This window comes from Oncorhynchus masou, chromosome 12 (assembly GCF_036934945.1).
Source record: "Oncorhynchus masou masou isolate Uvic2021 chromosome 12, UVic_Omas_1.1, whole genome shotgun sequence".
NCBI lineage: Eukaryota > Metazoa > Chordata > Actinopteri > Salmoniformes > Salmonidae > Oncorhynchus > Oncorhynchus masou.
In genome coordinates this window covers 29,957,621-29,975,201 of record NC_088223.1, presented here as the reverse complement: position 1 = coordinate 29,975,201, position 17,581 = coordinate 29,957,621, and the positions used below count along the sequence as shown (strand labels likewise).

General features: G+C 45.3%; 1 protein-coding gene across 2 annotated transcripts in view; it reads right to left on the bottom strand.

Annotated features, from left to right (window-relative positions):
• The window catches only part of LOC135549826 (trafficking protein particle complex subunit 9-like), a 367,075-nt gene that overhangs the window by 62,718 nt on the left and 286,776 nt on the right, over positions 1 to 17,581 (bottom strand). The window lies entirely within an intron of this gene.

Genomic DNA, 17,581 nt, shown 5'->3' with positions numbered 1-17,581 from the left:
AGTCACTCTCCATCCATCCAATCACGCATTGCCCCACACATCTTTCATTACTGCACAGCACTGAACGGGGACGTGTGGATGTGTGCACGTGAAAGAGAGAGTGTGTGTTAGTGTGGATGCGTCTCACACACGAGAGATAGACAGAGAGAGAGAGAGAGAGAGAGAGAGAGAGAGAGAGAGAGAGAGAGAGAGAGATAGACAGAGAGAGAGATAGACAGAGAGAGAGATAGACAGAGAGAGAGAGAGAGATAGACAGAGAGAGAGAGAGAGAGAGAGGTAGACAGAGACAGAGAGATAGAGAGAGAGAGAGAGAGAGAGAGAGAGAGAGAGAGAGAGAGAGAGAGAGAGATAGACAGAGTGAGAGAGAGAGAGAGAGAGATAGACAGAGAGAGAGAGAGAGACAGAGAGAGAGAGAGAGAGAGAGAGAGAGAGAGAGAGAGAGAGAGAGAGAGGTAGACAGAGACAGAGAGATAGAGAGAGAGAGAGAGAGAGGTAGACAGAGAGAGAGAGAGAGAGAGAGAGAGAGAGAGAGAGAGGTAGACAGAGACAGAGAGAGAGAGAGAGAGAGAGAGACAGAGAGAGAGAGAGAGAGAGAGAGAGAGGTAGAGAGAGAGAGAGAGAGAGATAGACAGAGAGAGAGAGAGAGGTAGACAGAGACAGAGAGAGAGAGAGAGAGAGAGAGAGAGACAGAGAGAGAGATAGACAGAGAGAGAGAGAGACAGAGAGAGAGATGGACAGAGAGAGAGAGAGAGAGATAGACAGAGAGAGAGAGAGAGAGGTAGACAGAGACAGAGAGAGAGAGAGAGAGAGAGACAGAGAGAGAGATAGACAGAGAGAGAGATAGACAGAGAGAGAGAGAGAGAGATAGAGAGAGAGAGAGAGAGAGAGAGAGAGAGAGGTAGAGAGTAAATATGAGTGAGATAGCGTTGTTCAGGGGAAACCTGTGAAGCCTGTGTGAAAGCACCAATCCTCCGGCTGCTATCTCCTTTCTCCTGTCCCCCTGCTTGCCTCTCCTCCATGAAGGTCCCTGGAGGTCCCTCTCAGTGCAACAGTGGTGGTCGACTGTGTCAAATAGAATTACTGATCTCTCTCTCTGATAATACAAACACAGGCAGGAAGGCACCCACCCACTCTCTCGCTCTCTCTCTCTCTCTCTCTCTCATTCCATATCAGTCTAACATAGTTCAGACCCAGGTATCCTGCACGCCACAAGACTGTGTTAGCCCGTCAAGCTAAAGCCAAGGCGTTAGCTCCGGGAGGGAGCTAATGTAAGTATACAAGTCTCAGGCAAGGTTACTCATCACAAAAGCGTGATTCACAGAAAAAGGAACCAATTGGCCACCAAAGCAACCCTGTACAATCACAGTAATGTTCTCTAATCAAGTTTCCACACCTGGAGCATCGACATGGCGTTGTCTCAATCCATCTTGTCAGACAGGAAATGACATGGGAGATAATGTGAGCTTCATCATAAAAGGGCCACCCCCCCTATAACTCATTCTACCTAGAATGATGATATGTGGTAGTAACAGCTCTGTGTTAATGTTACCATCACGAGACACACATCCATCTGGTCTGTAATACACTGACCGGGTTGCTCTGTAAAGAGCAATGATGCACACTAGAGTGTGTAGATAGACATAGTCCATCATAATTGATGATGACCGTGACCCATCGTACATTAGGAAGTATCAGAAGCGCAGTGAGTTAACAGACGGCTGGTGAGATCTGTGTCTGGTCCACTGATTACTTGTGAAATTCTACACGGAGCTCATAGCTTGGGCATAAAGACTGTTTTGTGCCTCTCTTCACGTGAAGAAGGCAGGCAGTTTGCCAACACGGTAGACTCCCTGTGATGTGGTTAATGATACCACTCAGACTGTAGCTCACACAGCCAGGGAAACAGGCAGGGAAGAGAGAGGGGTGCTGGGAGAAAGACAGGGAGAGGCAGGGAAGAGAGGGGTGCTGGGAGAAAGACAGGGAGAGGCAGGGAAGAGAGAGGTGCTGGGAGAAAGACAGGGAGAGGCAGGGAAGAGAGAGGTGCTGGGAGAAAGACAGGGAGAGGCAGGGAAGAGAGAGGGGTGCTGGGAGAAAGACAGGGAAGAGAGAGGGGTGCTGGGAGAAAGACAGGGAGAGGCAGGGAAGAGAGAGGGGTGCTGGGAGAAAGACAGGGAGAGGCAGGGAAGAGAGAGGGGTGCTGGGAGAAAGACAGGGAAGAGAGAGGGGTGCTGGGAGAAAGACAGGGAGAGGCAGGGAAGAGAGAGGTGCTGGGAGAAAGACAGGGAGAGGCAGGGAAAGAGAGGGGTGCTGGGAGAAAGACAGGGAAGAGAGAGGGGTGCTGGGAGAAAGACAGGGAGAGGCAGGGAAGAGAGGGGTGCTGGGAGAAAGACAGGGAGAGGCAGGGAAGAGAGAGGGGTGCTGGGAGAAAGACAGGGAAGAGAGAGGGGTGCTGGGAGAAAGACAGGGAGAGGCAGGGAAGAGAGGGGTGCTGGGAGAAAGACAGGGAGAGGCAGGGAAGAGAGAGGTGCTGGGAGAAAGACAGGGAAGAGAGAGGGGTGCTGGGAGAAAGACAGGGAAGAGAGAGGGGTGCTGGGAGAAAGACAGGGAGAGGCAGGGAAGAGAGGGGTGCTGGGAGAAAGACAGGGAGAGGCAGGGAAGAGAGAGGGGTGCTGGGAGAAAGACAGGGAAGAGAGAGGGGTGCTGGGAGAAAGACAGGGAGAGGCAGGGAAGAGAGGGGTGCTGGGAGAAAGACAGGGAAGAGAGAGGGGTGCTGGGAGAAAGACAGGGAGAGGCAGGGAAGAGAGAGGGGTGCTGGGAGAAAGACAGGGAGAGGCAAGGAAGATAGAGGGGTGCTGGTACTGATGAAGGACCTCCTCTCCCCATCCAATGAGATGGCGTCAGGGCATAGAGTGGTCCAATAGCAGGTAGTGCTGAGGTCTCCACCAGAGGACAAGTTAGACCGCAGCTTCCCTCAACCACCAGGGAACCTGAAGGGAGTGAGGGAGCTGAGAGAGAGGTGGTTGTATTCAGAGGACGATGCCAGGCTGAGGTGGGGGTGAGATTAAATGTAGTTTCAGCCTGTGTCTGGCATTACAAAGAGCTCTGTCTTGGAGCACACACCTTCAGGAGCAGTCTCTTTTCTCTTTCTTTCCCTCTCTTACTCCCTCGTTCCCTCCCTTATTTTTCTGTCTTCCTCTCTAACCTCAGATGACTCTGGACACAGACGCCCAAAAATCTAATTACAGGCCACCCCAGACGCTAGCCCCAACCACAGTGTGCTGCATTATTCAGTTCTCTTATGGCTTTTCCACTGGCCCTTTCATGTGATCGTCGCCTGCACAGAAATCAGCTAGGCCTATATCAAAGCAACACATTTAACTGATGCAGCACACTGTGAATGCTCCCTAACGCATAATGAAAGAAAGAACTGCTGCTCATTTTGGATATGAAACCATAACAATCTGATAACCGACAGTAGATGTGGATTCTAATCGACCAAATCACAACGGTGATCGTCTGTACTAGAGGCACACGCACAGTGTAGTACGCATACAGATACAGACGTTACTCGTAGAATTATTCTGCTGCTCAACATGTTTCTTTTCTCTTGTTAGAAGTGTTTTCACCATATTGAGACCACCTGGGTGAGAATTATCTTGTTTGAGGATTGAAAACCAGCAGATTTCAGAGGGGCTCATTAGCGAAAGAACATTAGCATTTTATTAGCATACAGTATGCTAATCCTCATAATACTGCATGTGTACTCATCAACCCCTTCATGTCCGCTCACTGGAGCTGGCGATATGAAAGTGTGCGTGAGTGAGTGAGTGAGTGAGTGAGTGAGTGTGAGAGAGTGAGTGAGTGAGAGAGTGAGTGAGAGAGTGAGTGAGTGAGTGAGTGAGAGAGTGAGAGAGAGAGAGAGAGAGAGAGAGAGAGAGAGAGAGAGACTGCCTGTTTGTGTGGTTGTGTTTTTTTGCATTTTCAATGAACATGTAATTAATGCACATGCTCCTTTATTAGCATAGCCGTTTAGTGTTTTCTTCGTCATTCCACTTAGCTTCAAATCATTGCTGTTATCCATATCGCCTGTTAGGACGTAAGTCTCTTCAAACATCCATCCATAAAGGTAAGAGCAAACCTCGTTGGACTGGGATGAATCCCAAATTGCACCCCACAAAGACAGCTACCTAATGGCTCGAGCGGAATCGGTGGAACGGTATCAAATGCGTCAAAACCATGGTTTTGATGCCATTCCATTTGTTCCGACCGAGCCATTATTATGAGCTGTCCTCCCCTCAGCAGCCTCACACGACTCCAGTCTCCAGCACTGTTTCTTCAGAACCAGGAGAGATGTCTGAGTGGGATTCTGCAGTAGACAAATAATGGGATACAGCTCCTGTCGGAATAATAGATGACAGTAGAAGGCCTTTAGTTCTGCCTCCTCAACCAAGTGTGAGGCTAACAGTACTGCTCACACGCACGCGCGCACACACACACACACACACACACACACACACACACACACACACACACACACACACACACACACACACACACACAATGTGGCTAAACAGTTGTGAGTGGTGCTGTGTCTCAGACAGTCAATAGTGAAAACGGCTCCTGGATGACTAACTACAGCGCCTTCAGAAAGTATTCACACCCCTTAACTTGTTCCACATTTTGTTGTGTTGCAGCCTGGATTTAAAATGAGATTGTGTGTCACTAGCCTACACACAATACCCCATAATCTCAAAGTAGAATTAGGCTTTTTGAAATGTTTACAAATTAATACAAAAATGAAAAGCCGAAATGTCTTGAGTCAATAAGTATTCAAGCCCTTTGTTATGACAAGCCTGAATAAGTCACATCATAAGTTGAATGGACTCACTGTGTGCAATAATGATTTTTGAATAACTACCTCATCTCCGTACTTGGTGACTTATTTACAGTTAGAGTTTAATGGCTGTGATAGGAGAAAACTGAGGATGAATCAACGACATTGTAGTGACTCCACAATAACAACCTAAATTAGAGAATAAAAATATTCCAAAATATGGGATGCAATAAGACACTAAAGTAAAATGGCAAAAAATGTAGCAAAGAAATTAACTTCATGGCCTGAATAAAAGTGTGGGCAAATTCAACACGTCACTGAGTACCACTCTTCATATTTTCAAGTATGGTGGTGGCTGCACCATGTCATGGGTATATTTGTCATCGGAAAAAGTAGGGAGTTTAAGATTTAAAAAAAGGAATAGAGGTAAGCAAAGGCAAAATCAGTGTGTTTACCAACAGACACTGGGAGACATTCCTCTTTCAGCAGGACAATAAAACCTAAAACACAAGACCAAATATACACTGTAGTTGCTTACCAAAATGACATTGAATGTTCCTGAGTGACTTAAATCGACTTAAAAATCTACGGCAAGACTTGAATATTGCTGTCTAAGCAATGATCAACAACCAACTTGACAGCTTGAAGAATTTTTAAAATAATAATGTACAAATATTGTACAATCCATGTGGATAATGTACAATCCAGGTATGCAAAGCTCTTAGACACTAACCCAGAAAGACTCACAGCTGTAATCACTGACAAAGGTGATTCTAACTTGTCAGGGGGTTGAATACTTATGTAATCCAGCTATATTAGTGTTGTATTTTTAATATATAAATATATATATATATGTATATATTTTTTTACAAATGTTATCTTTTTCCCCCCACTTTGACATTAGACTATTTTGAGTACATCATGGACAGAAAATGGCAATTAAATCTGTAACTTTTTGTGCAACCTGACCATATTTACATAGACATGTGAGTTATAGATCTGTCATTCTCATTGAAAGCAAGTACAAGAAGATCTGTAGATCTGTTCTATGTGCACTATTTCTATGCTTCCCAGTCTTAAGTTTCCTTTTTGCATCTTTTACTTTCGGTTTTGTACACAAGCATCAAACAGCTGAAAATACAATATTTTGGGTTATGGAAAAGATATTTTCACAACGGTTTAGATGGTACAATAATTTTCTACACTATACTTGCTTGTTCTGTTAGATAAACTGAAATTAGACAAACTATTCAAAATGTAGCAACCAGGAAATATCAGAGCGATTCATACATAGTGCATCATTAAATCCATATGAATCCCAGCTTGTAACGATTGATATGTGGAAAAAGTCGAGGGGTGTGTATACTTTCTGAAGGCACTGGAGGTTACTAGGGTACCCACTCCCTCACCAGTCCTCTCCCCTTGCATGTAGTTAGCTCATCAGCTGGTCAGTGAGATGCATGGTGGCAGAATGCTAGATGCCTTGGCATTGTGAGGAGTGCTGTTGATGTGTGTGTGTCTGTGTGTTCATGCCAGGCGCCCCGTGCTGTTGGCTACTCAGCATTGGTCGGAGGAAACGTGCCGTGGCAGAAGGTTGGATGTCTTTTAAACACTGCCAACTGGGTCCACCAACACACCACTAACATGACGACAACCATTTGGGAGCGCACTCCTCCATGTGAGTCATTGCTCTGTGGAATCAGAGAGCCCAACCTGCCATGTAGTGACACTGAACCCAGAGACCAGGTGACAGTGGCAGCAGGGCCATTGGAGGATTTGTAGTGGCCGGCTTTACAGCATGCTCCTCTCCTATGACTAACACAATGTGATGACTTCTGTCAATCAAGGGTAGAACATTGAGTTTGTGAGGTCTTGTCAGGGCTAGGCCAATCCGCCCTTGTGTGAGTTGATCTGCAGTTCTCAATGTCACCTGGCTGTGAGTTTGTGTTCTGATGTGTGTGTGTCCTCTCGGTGGGGAAGCCAGTGAAAGAGAGTTTATAGTCAGGGTGACCTGTGAGTCACTGTGTGTGAACAGATGGGGACACCCCTGTGTGTGACAGTTACTGGCTGCCCTCTACCCATCTGGTGTTCAGGTCAGGAGGCCCTGCTCTCTCTGAGGACATATGACAAATGAGCTGTCTGTCTGTGTGTGCGTGCATATGTGTGTGTATAACTATAGACTAGTTGATACGGTCAATTCAATCTAGCCATTATAGATGAATTGCCCATTTACATTATCAATATATAGAAAGCAGTCACCCGATCTTTAAAACACCCTGCTGCAACTCCAGTTGATGATTGATGGTAGCTGTATGTGAATTCCTCCACCTCTCCAGCCGCCACACTCCCTGTAAAATTAGCTTTAGCCTCAGTGACTCACTAGGTCCTGTATTAAAATCCTATTAAAAGCATCTTTGAGGTTATAATGGCACGTTATATTTAGGTGTGTTTGACCAATTTGCATCATTACGCGGGAACAGCTGTGGAATCCCCTGCATCTCCCCAGGGGAAGCCTTTGGCATGTGGCTACTCTGGTAGTTAAATGGAATTAGCTATCAAATAATATTGCTATCACTTGCTACTTTAATGACTCATATAGGAGTCTGCTGCCGCTCATAACAAAGGCAGCTGGAGAAAAAAGGCTGCAGGGTTACATTACTGGAGTCAGCAAAGAGCTTTTTATTTCAAAAAGCAATCTAGTATAGGCCATAATAATCCCAAGGTAGGATCAGAAACATAGATATTTCATTAGCTTAAAAAGTAATGAGTAGATGCATGCAGGTAAATGTCCAGCCCCTGATGAGTCAGTCCACTTACAGTGTTACACTGACTGTCCAGTAGATACAAACACAACTAGAACATTACAACTGGGACGACTGTTGCACAGCACATTTGACAGTATAGAGTGTGTGAAGCCACAGTAGGTTGGTCCAACATTTAAAGAGTATGTTTTTATTTGTCCTAAAATGGTCAAATTGTTCCCACAGTGTATGTGGTGTTGTTCATTAGCCTTGTAAATGTGAGTGTGTGCACTATTCATTTGGGCTGGGCCAAGTGTGTGTTCGGCCATAAGAAAGATGAGCTGGCTTTAACTAGGCTCGCTCACAAGTGGCCCTGGTCCCAAAGTCCAGGTCTCCTGCCTCCAGGAATGGCGCACGACGCGCGCACGACACACACACACACACACACACACACACACACACACACACACACACACACACACACACACACACACACACACACACACACACACACACACACACACACACACACACACACACACACACTCTCTCTCTCTCTCTCTCTCTCTCTCTCTCTCTCTCTCTCTCTCTCTCCTGGCCTAGAAATATAAATGTGAAATGTCCCTATGTATTCTCTATTAGGCTAGCCTGTAAACCAGTCATAAAGTGCTGCTCTAAGACAGCGTACTGACTGGGGAGGGAGTGGAAATAGCAACTACAGTCTGTGTGATTACACAGAGTGAATCCATCATTAATATTCTCTAAAATCAATGCCTGTCCTCCTGGAAGAGATTACAGTTTATAAACACGTCACAAATCCAATACCTCAAATTTGTGAACCGCAAGAATGTCATTGTGTGTGTGTTTAGAGTCGTCAGGGTGTGTGTAGTTGCCAGTGTGTTTGTGTGCGTGTGTTTAAAGTCATCAGGGTTTGTGTATTTGCCAGTGTGTGTGTATATAAAATGGTCCGTTACACTTTGAGAATCTGAGGCATTGTGTTGTGTGACAAAACTGCACATTTTAGAGTGGCCTTTTATTGTCCCCAGCACAAGGTGTACCTGTGTAATGATCATGCTTTTTTATCAGCTTCTTGATATTCCACACCTGTTAGGTGGATGGATTATCTTGATAAAGGAGAAATGTTCACTAACAGGGATGTAAACACATTTGCGCAAAACATCTGAGAGAAATAATCTTTTTGTGCAGATGGACAGTTTCTGGGATCTTTAATTTCAGTTTATGAAACATGGGACCAACACTTTACATGTTGCGTTTGGACTGATGTTCAGTATAAGTGTGGCCCTGGTCCCTGGTGGGTTGGGAAACTCAATTGATGGAGAGAGGCTGGGGGAGAGAAAGCTGTGGCTGAGGCTATGAAGACAGAAAGCACTTCTGTGAGTAACAGAGACTGTATAAGCCACATAAGTGGTCGCTTTGGACCCGCAGCCGCTAGGGGGCCCAACCCCCCCAAAAAAACTAATTCTGGGTCAGTCAACTTACTATTGAGGGTAAGAACAGTAGAATACACCAGGTACATTTTTATTATTTGGTTGTGCATAAGCAGTTTTTCGCTTGTTATGTCAGCCACGGAGAGTCACTTAATTAGCAATGTCAGCTAACCATTTTTAGATTTGTGGTTAGTCTAGCCAGCTATCTAAATATGTAAAAATCATGGCTGAATACCGACCGGGCACGCAGAGGAACATTTAGGAGTTTTCTCTGCTCTGCTGATGAGTATTTCTCTCCACTCATACAGAAGTAATAAAGGCCACTAATTTGGGCTGATATTTATTATTGTATTTTTTTTAAATCAGGGGTGCTGCAGCACCATCAACACCCCTCCGGCCTGCATCTATGGTTATTATTGGTCTAATAACTAATTTATCACGTCACCATGGAAGTCAAAACATCATGTTTACAATGTCACAATATTATTCCAACCGTATAGTGTGGAAATATATATAAAACACAGGTAAATCATGTTTTTTACTACACTGGGCCTTTAATTCTGCAACATTTCCTCTATGGCCCATGGTAGAATATGTAGAATTGCACTTTTTTTTTCCACTAAAATGTTTTGCCATGGGGTGGAGGGCCCACCATCCATCCTCTTAGGGCCCCCAAAAGGCCCTCAGCTGTTCGTCACTGTTTAAACAACACCATGAAGGCTGGTTCATACCTAGGACCTCGTGAGAGAAACACTAGCCATGCCAACTGGTGAGGGGTAAAACAAAGGTCATTGGGACTCTAATATGAGAATTAATAGTCTGTGTGTTTCAAGTGTGTTTCAATTCAAATCAGGTAAGATTAAACCATGTTGATTTGTGATCAATTTTTTTTTTTTTTGTAATTATCCCAAAGAAGCCCCGAAGGAGAAACTTAAAAGTCAGTGATTGGTCCATGATTGTCATCAGTCAAAGGGTTTTCAGGATCTAGAGCTGGACAAATATCCTATTAGTGGCCTGTAGAAAATAATTGGGCCATTTATTGTATAGTTACTCTGGCTGAAACCGCTGCTTTAAATGAGACAGAGAGAGAGAGAGAGAGAGAGAGAGGGAGACAGCGAGACAGAGAGAGAGGGAGAGAGAGAGATCGAGCAACGGCGAGAGTGCAAGAGAGAGAGAGAGAGAGGGGGGAGACAGAGAGACAGCGAGACAGAGAGAGAGAGAAAGACAGAGAGACAGCGAGACAGAGCGAGAGAGAGAGAGGGGGAAGACAGAGAGACAGTGAGAGAGAGAGAGAGACAGAGAAACAGCGAGACAGAGAGAGACAGCGAGACAGCGAGAGAGAGACAGAGAGACAGCAAGACAGAGAGAGAGAGAGAGACAGACAGAGAGACAGCGAGACAGAGAGAGAGAGAAAGACAGAGAGACAGCGAGACAGAGAGAGAGAGAGACAGAGAGACAGCGAGACAGAGAGAGAGACAGAGAAACAGCGAGACAGAGAAACAGCGAGACAGAGAGAGACAGCGAGACAGCGAGAGAGAGACAGAGAGACAGCAAGACAGAGACAGAGAGAGAGAGAGACAGAGACAGAGAGACATAGAGAGAGAGAGAGAGCGAGACAGAGAGAGAGACAGAGAGACAGCGAGACAGAGAGAGAGAGTGACAGAGAGACAGCGAGACAGAGAGACAGAGAGAGAGAGACAGAGAGAGAGAGAGAGGGAGAGAGACAGCGAGAGAGAGAGAGACAGAGAGACAGCGAGACAGAGAGAGAGAGAGACAGAGAGAGAGAGAGAGAGAGACAGAGAGACAGCGCACGAGAGAGAGAGAGAGAGAGAGAGAGAGAGACAGAGAGAGAGAGAGAGACAGCGCACGAGAGAGAGAGAGGGAGAGAGAGACAGAGAGAGAGAGAGAGAGAGAGAGAGAGAGAGAGAGAGAGAGACAGAGAGACAGAGAGAGAGAGAGAGAGAGAGAGGGAGACAGGGAGACAGCGAGACAGAGAGAGAGGGAGAGAGAGAGATCGAGCAACGGCGAGAGTGCAAGAGAGAGAGAGAGAGAGGGGGGAGACAGAGAGACAGCGAGACAGAGAGAGAGAGAAAGACAGAGAGACAGCGAGACAGAGCGAGAGAGAGAGAGGGGGAAGACAGAGAGACAGTGAGAGAGAGAGAGAGACAGAGAAACAGCGAGACAGAGAGAGACAGCGAGACAGCGAGAGAGAGACAGAGAGACAGCAAGACAGAGAGAGAGAGAGAGACAGACAGAGAGACAGCGAGACAGAGAGAGAGAGAAAGACAGAGAGACAGCGAGACAGAGAGAGAGAGACAGAGAGACAGCGAGACAGAGAGAGAGAGAGAGACAGAGAAACAGCGAGACAGAGAAACAGCGAGACAGAGAGAGACAGCGAGACAGCGAGAGAGAGACAGAGAGAGAGAGAGAGACAGAGACAGAGACAGAGAGACATAGAGAGAGAGAGACAGCGAGACAGAGAGAGAGAGTGACAGAGAGACAGCGAGACAGAGAGACAGAGAGAGAGAGACAGAGACAGCGAGACAGAGAGAGAGAGAGAGGGAGAGAGACAGCGAGAGAGAGAGAGACAGAGAGACAGCGAGACAGAGAGAGAGAGAGACAGAGAGAGAGAGAGAGACAGAGAGAGAGAGAGAGACAGAGAGACAGCGCACGAGAGAGAGAGAGAGAGAGAGAGAGAGAGAGAGAGAGAGAGAGAGAGAGACAGCGCACGAGAGAGAGGGAGAGAGAGACAGAGAGAGAGAGAGAGAGAGAGAGAGAGAGACAGAGAGACAGAGAGAGAGAGAGAGAGACAGAGAGACAGAGAGAGAGAGACAGAGAGAGAGAGAGAGAGACAGCGCACGAGAGAGAGAGAGAGAGAGAGAGAGAGAGAGAGAGAGAGAGACAGCGAGAGAGAGAGAGAGAGAGAGAGACAGAGAGAGGGGGGAGGCATAAAGGGTGAGAGTACAGTGCATTTGTAAATTATTCATACCTCCGTTACGTTGCAGCCTTATTCGAAAATGTATTACATTTCTTATCATCAATCTACACACAATACCCCATAATGACACACACACACACACACACACACACACACACACACACACACACACACACTAGTATACAGATCTATTGTTGATACAGGCTAATCTATTGTTATCTATTGTTGATACAGGCTAACTAATTAAGTCTAATTGGGGAGGTGACCAAGAACCCAATGGTCACTGACAGAGCTTCAAAGTGTAATTTAGACCGACAGGACATGCATATCTGTCGCCACAAAGAGAGACTGAGGAAGTCAAACAACCCTATGATCTCACTGAACTGACACAGACCAGAGAATAGAAGCAAAGGATCCTGGTAGTCTTGGGAAATTACTAAGTGCAAGGTATTATGCGGGTGTGAGAAAATGTTGCTCTGCTATCTAGGTCCTCTAGCTATTTGAGGAAATAATGAGTGGAATAGAACCAATTAGACCTAATCTGTATACTGTAACTGTAACTATCTGTATACTGTAACTATAACCTAGTAAAGCAGCAGTTACTTTCTACAGTGTGGTATCAGTCCACAGGTCCCTGGTAATAGTGGTCGCTAGGAGGTAGCAGAGGAAGTACATTTAGGGATTAAATGGAGTGGAGCTGCCAAAACATTGCAGGAGGAGATATAGGGCACCACATTCATTTTAAGATGGATGCTTTTGGCAGGGACCATGTTCTCAGCTCAGTCACTCACTCGCTCTGCTGCCTGCCTGCCAGGGAATTTAGCTCTTAGTCATAATATGCATCCCAAATCGCACCCTATCCCCTACGCAGTGAACTACTTTTGACACTATATGGGGATGGGGTGCGATTTGGGACGCAGTCTTAGGGCAGGGTCTAGTCTGCCCTGGTGCTACAGTACCGCCTGCCTGTGTTTCCAAGGTATTGCTGTGCAGGGAAGGGAAATGGATGGAAGGGAAGTTGGCATGCAGACCATGGAGAACTCCAGAAAATATTGGCAAAGTTTGTGGATGAAAGCTGGTCTCCACCGTGGTCTCTCCCATCCATACTAAACAACGACATGAGACTCATTAGAACTAACAGCTCTCGCCTCTTCTTCCTCTACGTCTGTCTGATCTGCATAATATTAAGCAGGATTGCGTCATCTTCCCTTAGAGTCTACAGCCTCCTCTGCTCTGCCCATTGTGTGCACAGAGAGACAGGTAGAGGGAGAGTGGTAGCAAAGAGAGAGAGAGAAAGAGCAGCTTTATAAATAAACTAACTGGTGGGATAGCTGAAACTAATTACAGACCAGGAGTGGTGTTCCATTGTGTGTGTGTGTGTGTGTGTGTTCAATTGTCTTCAAAAACCAGCTTGGCCAGGGGAATAATGGCAGACCAGCCACCGGCAGGAACAAAAGGCTGTGGCGTGTTAAAGGGAGTTGAAGTGTAGAAACCACACACTACCCTGAAGTGAGAACGCCACCAAGGAACTATGATTGATTGTGTGTGTGTGTGTGTGTCTATGTGTGTGTGTGTCTATGTGTGTTTGTTCAGCCAGCTGGAGAAGTCAGCCATGCAAGGACTGGCTATAGAGAGCCCAAACAAAGCCTTGTTTTGTGACTTGGCTAATCACCACTGTGAATCTGCGCATGGACAATATTTAAGGCTATGCCCTGGTCTTTCATGTTTCAATCTAGGCCGACTGCACAGCCATGTATGAAATAAATAGCATACACTTGAAAATGTAGGCTCCCATGCCTGCGTCCCAAACGGCACCCTACTCTCTATAGAGTGCACTACTTTTGGTCAAAGGTACACTAGTGCACTGTATAGGGAATAGCGTGCTATTTGCAGAGTACGGTGGCTTCATACCCCTTGACTTAATCCACATTTTGTTGTGCCTGAATTCAAAATGGATTAAACAGATTTCTTTCCACTCATCTACACACAATACTCCATACTCACAAAGTGAAAACAAAGCGTTCTGATATTTTTTGCCAATTTATTGAAAATCTAATTTACATAAGTAGTCACATAAGTAGTCACACCCTTGAGACAATACTTTGTAGAAACACCATGGCAGCGATTACAACTGTGAGTATTAATGGGTACATCTCTAAGAGCTTCCCACACCTGCCCATTATTATTTTCAAAATTATTCAAGCTCTGTCAAATTGGTTGTTGATCATTGCTAAACAACCAATATCAGGTTTTGCCAAAGATATTCAAGTATATCTAGGTCAAAACTGTGACTCGACCACTCAGGAACACTCCAATGTAGATTTCGCCCTGTGTTTTAGGCGATTGTCCTGCTAAAGGTGAATTGATCTCCCTGTGTCTGGGGAATGCACACTAGAAATTGACCTGTGCTTAGCTCCATTCTGTTTTTTTTGTTATCCTGAAATACTCCCAAGGCCTTAATAATGATTACAAGCATACCCATAACATGATGCAGCCACCAGTATGCCTGAAAATATGGAGAGTGGTACTCAGTAATGTGTTCTATTCGATTTGCCCCAAACATAACACTTTTGATTCAGGAGATAGTGCTTTGCCACATTTTGGAGTATTACTTTAGTGACTTGTTGCAAACAAGATGCATGTTTTGGAATATTTGTATTCTTCCTTTTCACTCTGTCAATTAGGTTAGTATTGTGGAGTAACTACAATGTTGTTGATCCACCCTCAGTTTTTTTCCTATCACAGCCATTAAACTGTAAGTGTTTTAAAGACACCATCGGCCTCATGGTGAAATCCCTGAGTTAAAAAGGACACCTGTATATTAGTAGTGAGTGGGTGTATTGATACACCATCCAAAACGTAATTTAACTTCACCATGATATTCGGTGTCAGTTTTTTTTTACCAATCTAGCCTTCTTTGAAAAACCTACCTGGTCTTTGTGGTTGAATCTGTGCTTGAAATTAATTTCTCGAATAAGGGACCTTACAGATAATTGTATGTGTGGGGTACAGAGATGAGGTAGTCATTAAAAATCATGTTAACCACTATTACTGCACACACAGTGAGTCCATGCAACTTATTATGTGACTTGTTAAGCACATTTTTACTCCTGAACTTATTTAGGCTTTGCCATAACAAAGGGGTAGAATACTTATTGACTACTTAAGACATGTCAGGGTTTCATTTTTTATTAATGAATTAAACAATTTCACTTTGATATTATTAGGTATTGTGTGTAGACCAGTGACACAAAATCGCAATTTAATCCATTTTAAATGCAGGCTGTAACACAACAAAATGTGGAAAAAGTAAATGGGTGTGAATACCTTCTGAATATATACTGTATGTATACAGGCCAAGCCTAGGAAGGTTTGTGTTTAGTCAAAGAAAAAACGTCATTCTCTCGATCTCCTCCCTCCTTCTCAAAGACCCTGGGTGACACTCTCTCTCCTCCATCTTCCCTCTCTCTCAGACGGCCCAGTGTGTCCCCCTCTCTCTCTCTCTCGCTCTCTATCCAATGCCCAGTGTGTATCTCTTTCTCTAAGGATATCTGACTGTGCCTGGTGACTGGCCCATTGATACGCAGTGCCGTTCATATCGGTTTGACTCCGTAAGACTGTGAATAAGTCTTTCTTTCCCATGTAGCTGCTGACGATATCTGACTGCGGCTGTAGCTAAATGAGTCCTCCGCATCGATCCAGCCAGGTCCCACAAACCAATTCCTCCAACCCCATGACGGGTGGCCTTGCTGTGGAGATGAGGGGGATAATACTGTCCCTCCCTCCCGTCCTGCACCAGCCAGACAGGTTTGTTTTTATCATTTCTTCCAATAAATGAGTGTAACATTCAGGGACGCATGTCAGCCTGTGGAGAGGAATCGATGGTCATTGCTGTGGGTCAGGCTTGCTCAGACCAACAGGTTCTGGTTGTCCAACGTGACTCATCCAGGACGTGGATCTCACAGTCCGATACCCACACACACTGCATGTGTGAGCCTGCGCCTGCCTGCCTGAAAATGATGCTTCGCAAGCTGAAAATACTCTCCTTCTCTCTCCTCTCTATAAATGACAGCCAGCCCTGCATGGGAGAAGAAGCCCTGACAGTGCCTCTTTTCCCCAGCCAGGGCTCTCAATAAAATGCAGGGCTGGCACACATGAGAAAGTAGAGTCTCCTGGTCCTCAAAGACCTGCTGTATGAGTCACCAGTGAATAAAGAATACAGTATGTCTCTTCTCAGACACCTGGAGTGACAGGGCTCTCCAGAAGCAAGCAGTCAGTCAGATGACAGCAGTCAGCAGGTGACAGCAGCTCCACAGATTCCTGCAGGTTAACTGACAGCTCTTAGTGTTTCACACACACAGCCTGCTGACAGGACAGCACACAAATGACAGACAGGCAGGCTGCTAGCCCTCGTGTGGCCCTGATCGACTGTCCTTCCTTACCCACTGAGAGCCTGTGTCATGTCCCAGCATCATCAAACTACCACAGCAGTCTTCATTGACCTGGACATCCTGATGATGAACGGAACACGGAAACTGAACACAGTAAGGGAACGTATTGCTCCCTAAGAGAGATTCACTCAGGTGGATGCGCTGCTGTTATGATGTCACTGCCTGTTACATCACAGACGGGGGGGGGGGGGTCAAAGGGTGTAGGGTGAACAATGTTCCATCCACGCCTCTCAAAGTAGTGTACTGCTGAAAGGCATACACTGGAACACAGAGTAACACCAGGGATGTAGTGGGTAAACCCAAGGAAATGCTGATCACATACTTTCATTTTCAATTAAACAATGAGGATCATCAACCTTACACAATATGTAGCACTTCATAAGTTTGTGAGATCATTACCAATATTAGAAAAAGTTGCTAAAAAGGTTGCTAAAAATGACGAGCTAAATACAGAAGTGATAACAAGAGTTATAACAAGCGCTTTTTGGTCATATCTATAAGTGCCAGACGGAAACAAATGAAGGTCGATTATTTGCCTATTCACTAATAACAGCTTTTATTTTGGTAGAACAAGAAAGTGGCTCACAGTAATTGGACAGCTCTAATCAGTTAGTGATTGTCTAAGAGAATTACACGGTAGTTTCATCAAACGTGTTATGCAATTACAAGATGACTTTATGGTCTTCACCTGGGTCTCACATTATTTTGACAGCACATTAAAATAACCAACAAACGTGCCAAACCTTAACACTATGTAAGGTCCACCAAAATTTTACACACACAAACAACAAAATAACATCCATTCAGCCAAGTAATACAAATGTGATAGTAGTGGGAAAAACACAGGTGATGGTGACACTTTGCATGACTGTGATAAAAATCTGGCCTGAGAGAGAGAGACAGAGAGAGTGTGTGAGAGAGAAAGAGAGTGTGAGAGAGCAAGAGAGAGAGAGAGGACAGAGAGAGTGAGTGAGAGAGATAGAAAGTGTGAGAGCAAGAGAGGATAGAGAGAGAAAGAGGTGATAATGCAATGTCTGAAAGATTCTCTCTTGCTCCTGACTGTGTGTAGTGTTGCATTGTGTAGCCTAATATAGTTTCCCCGAACTGTCTGAATACCTAATCATGACAAACCAGCAGGTAGCAAATAAGCTATTGGACTGATACTCTTT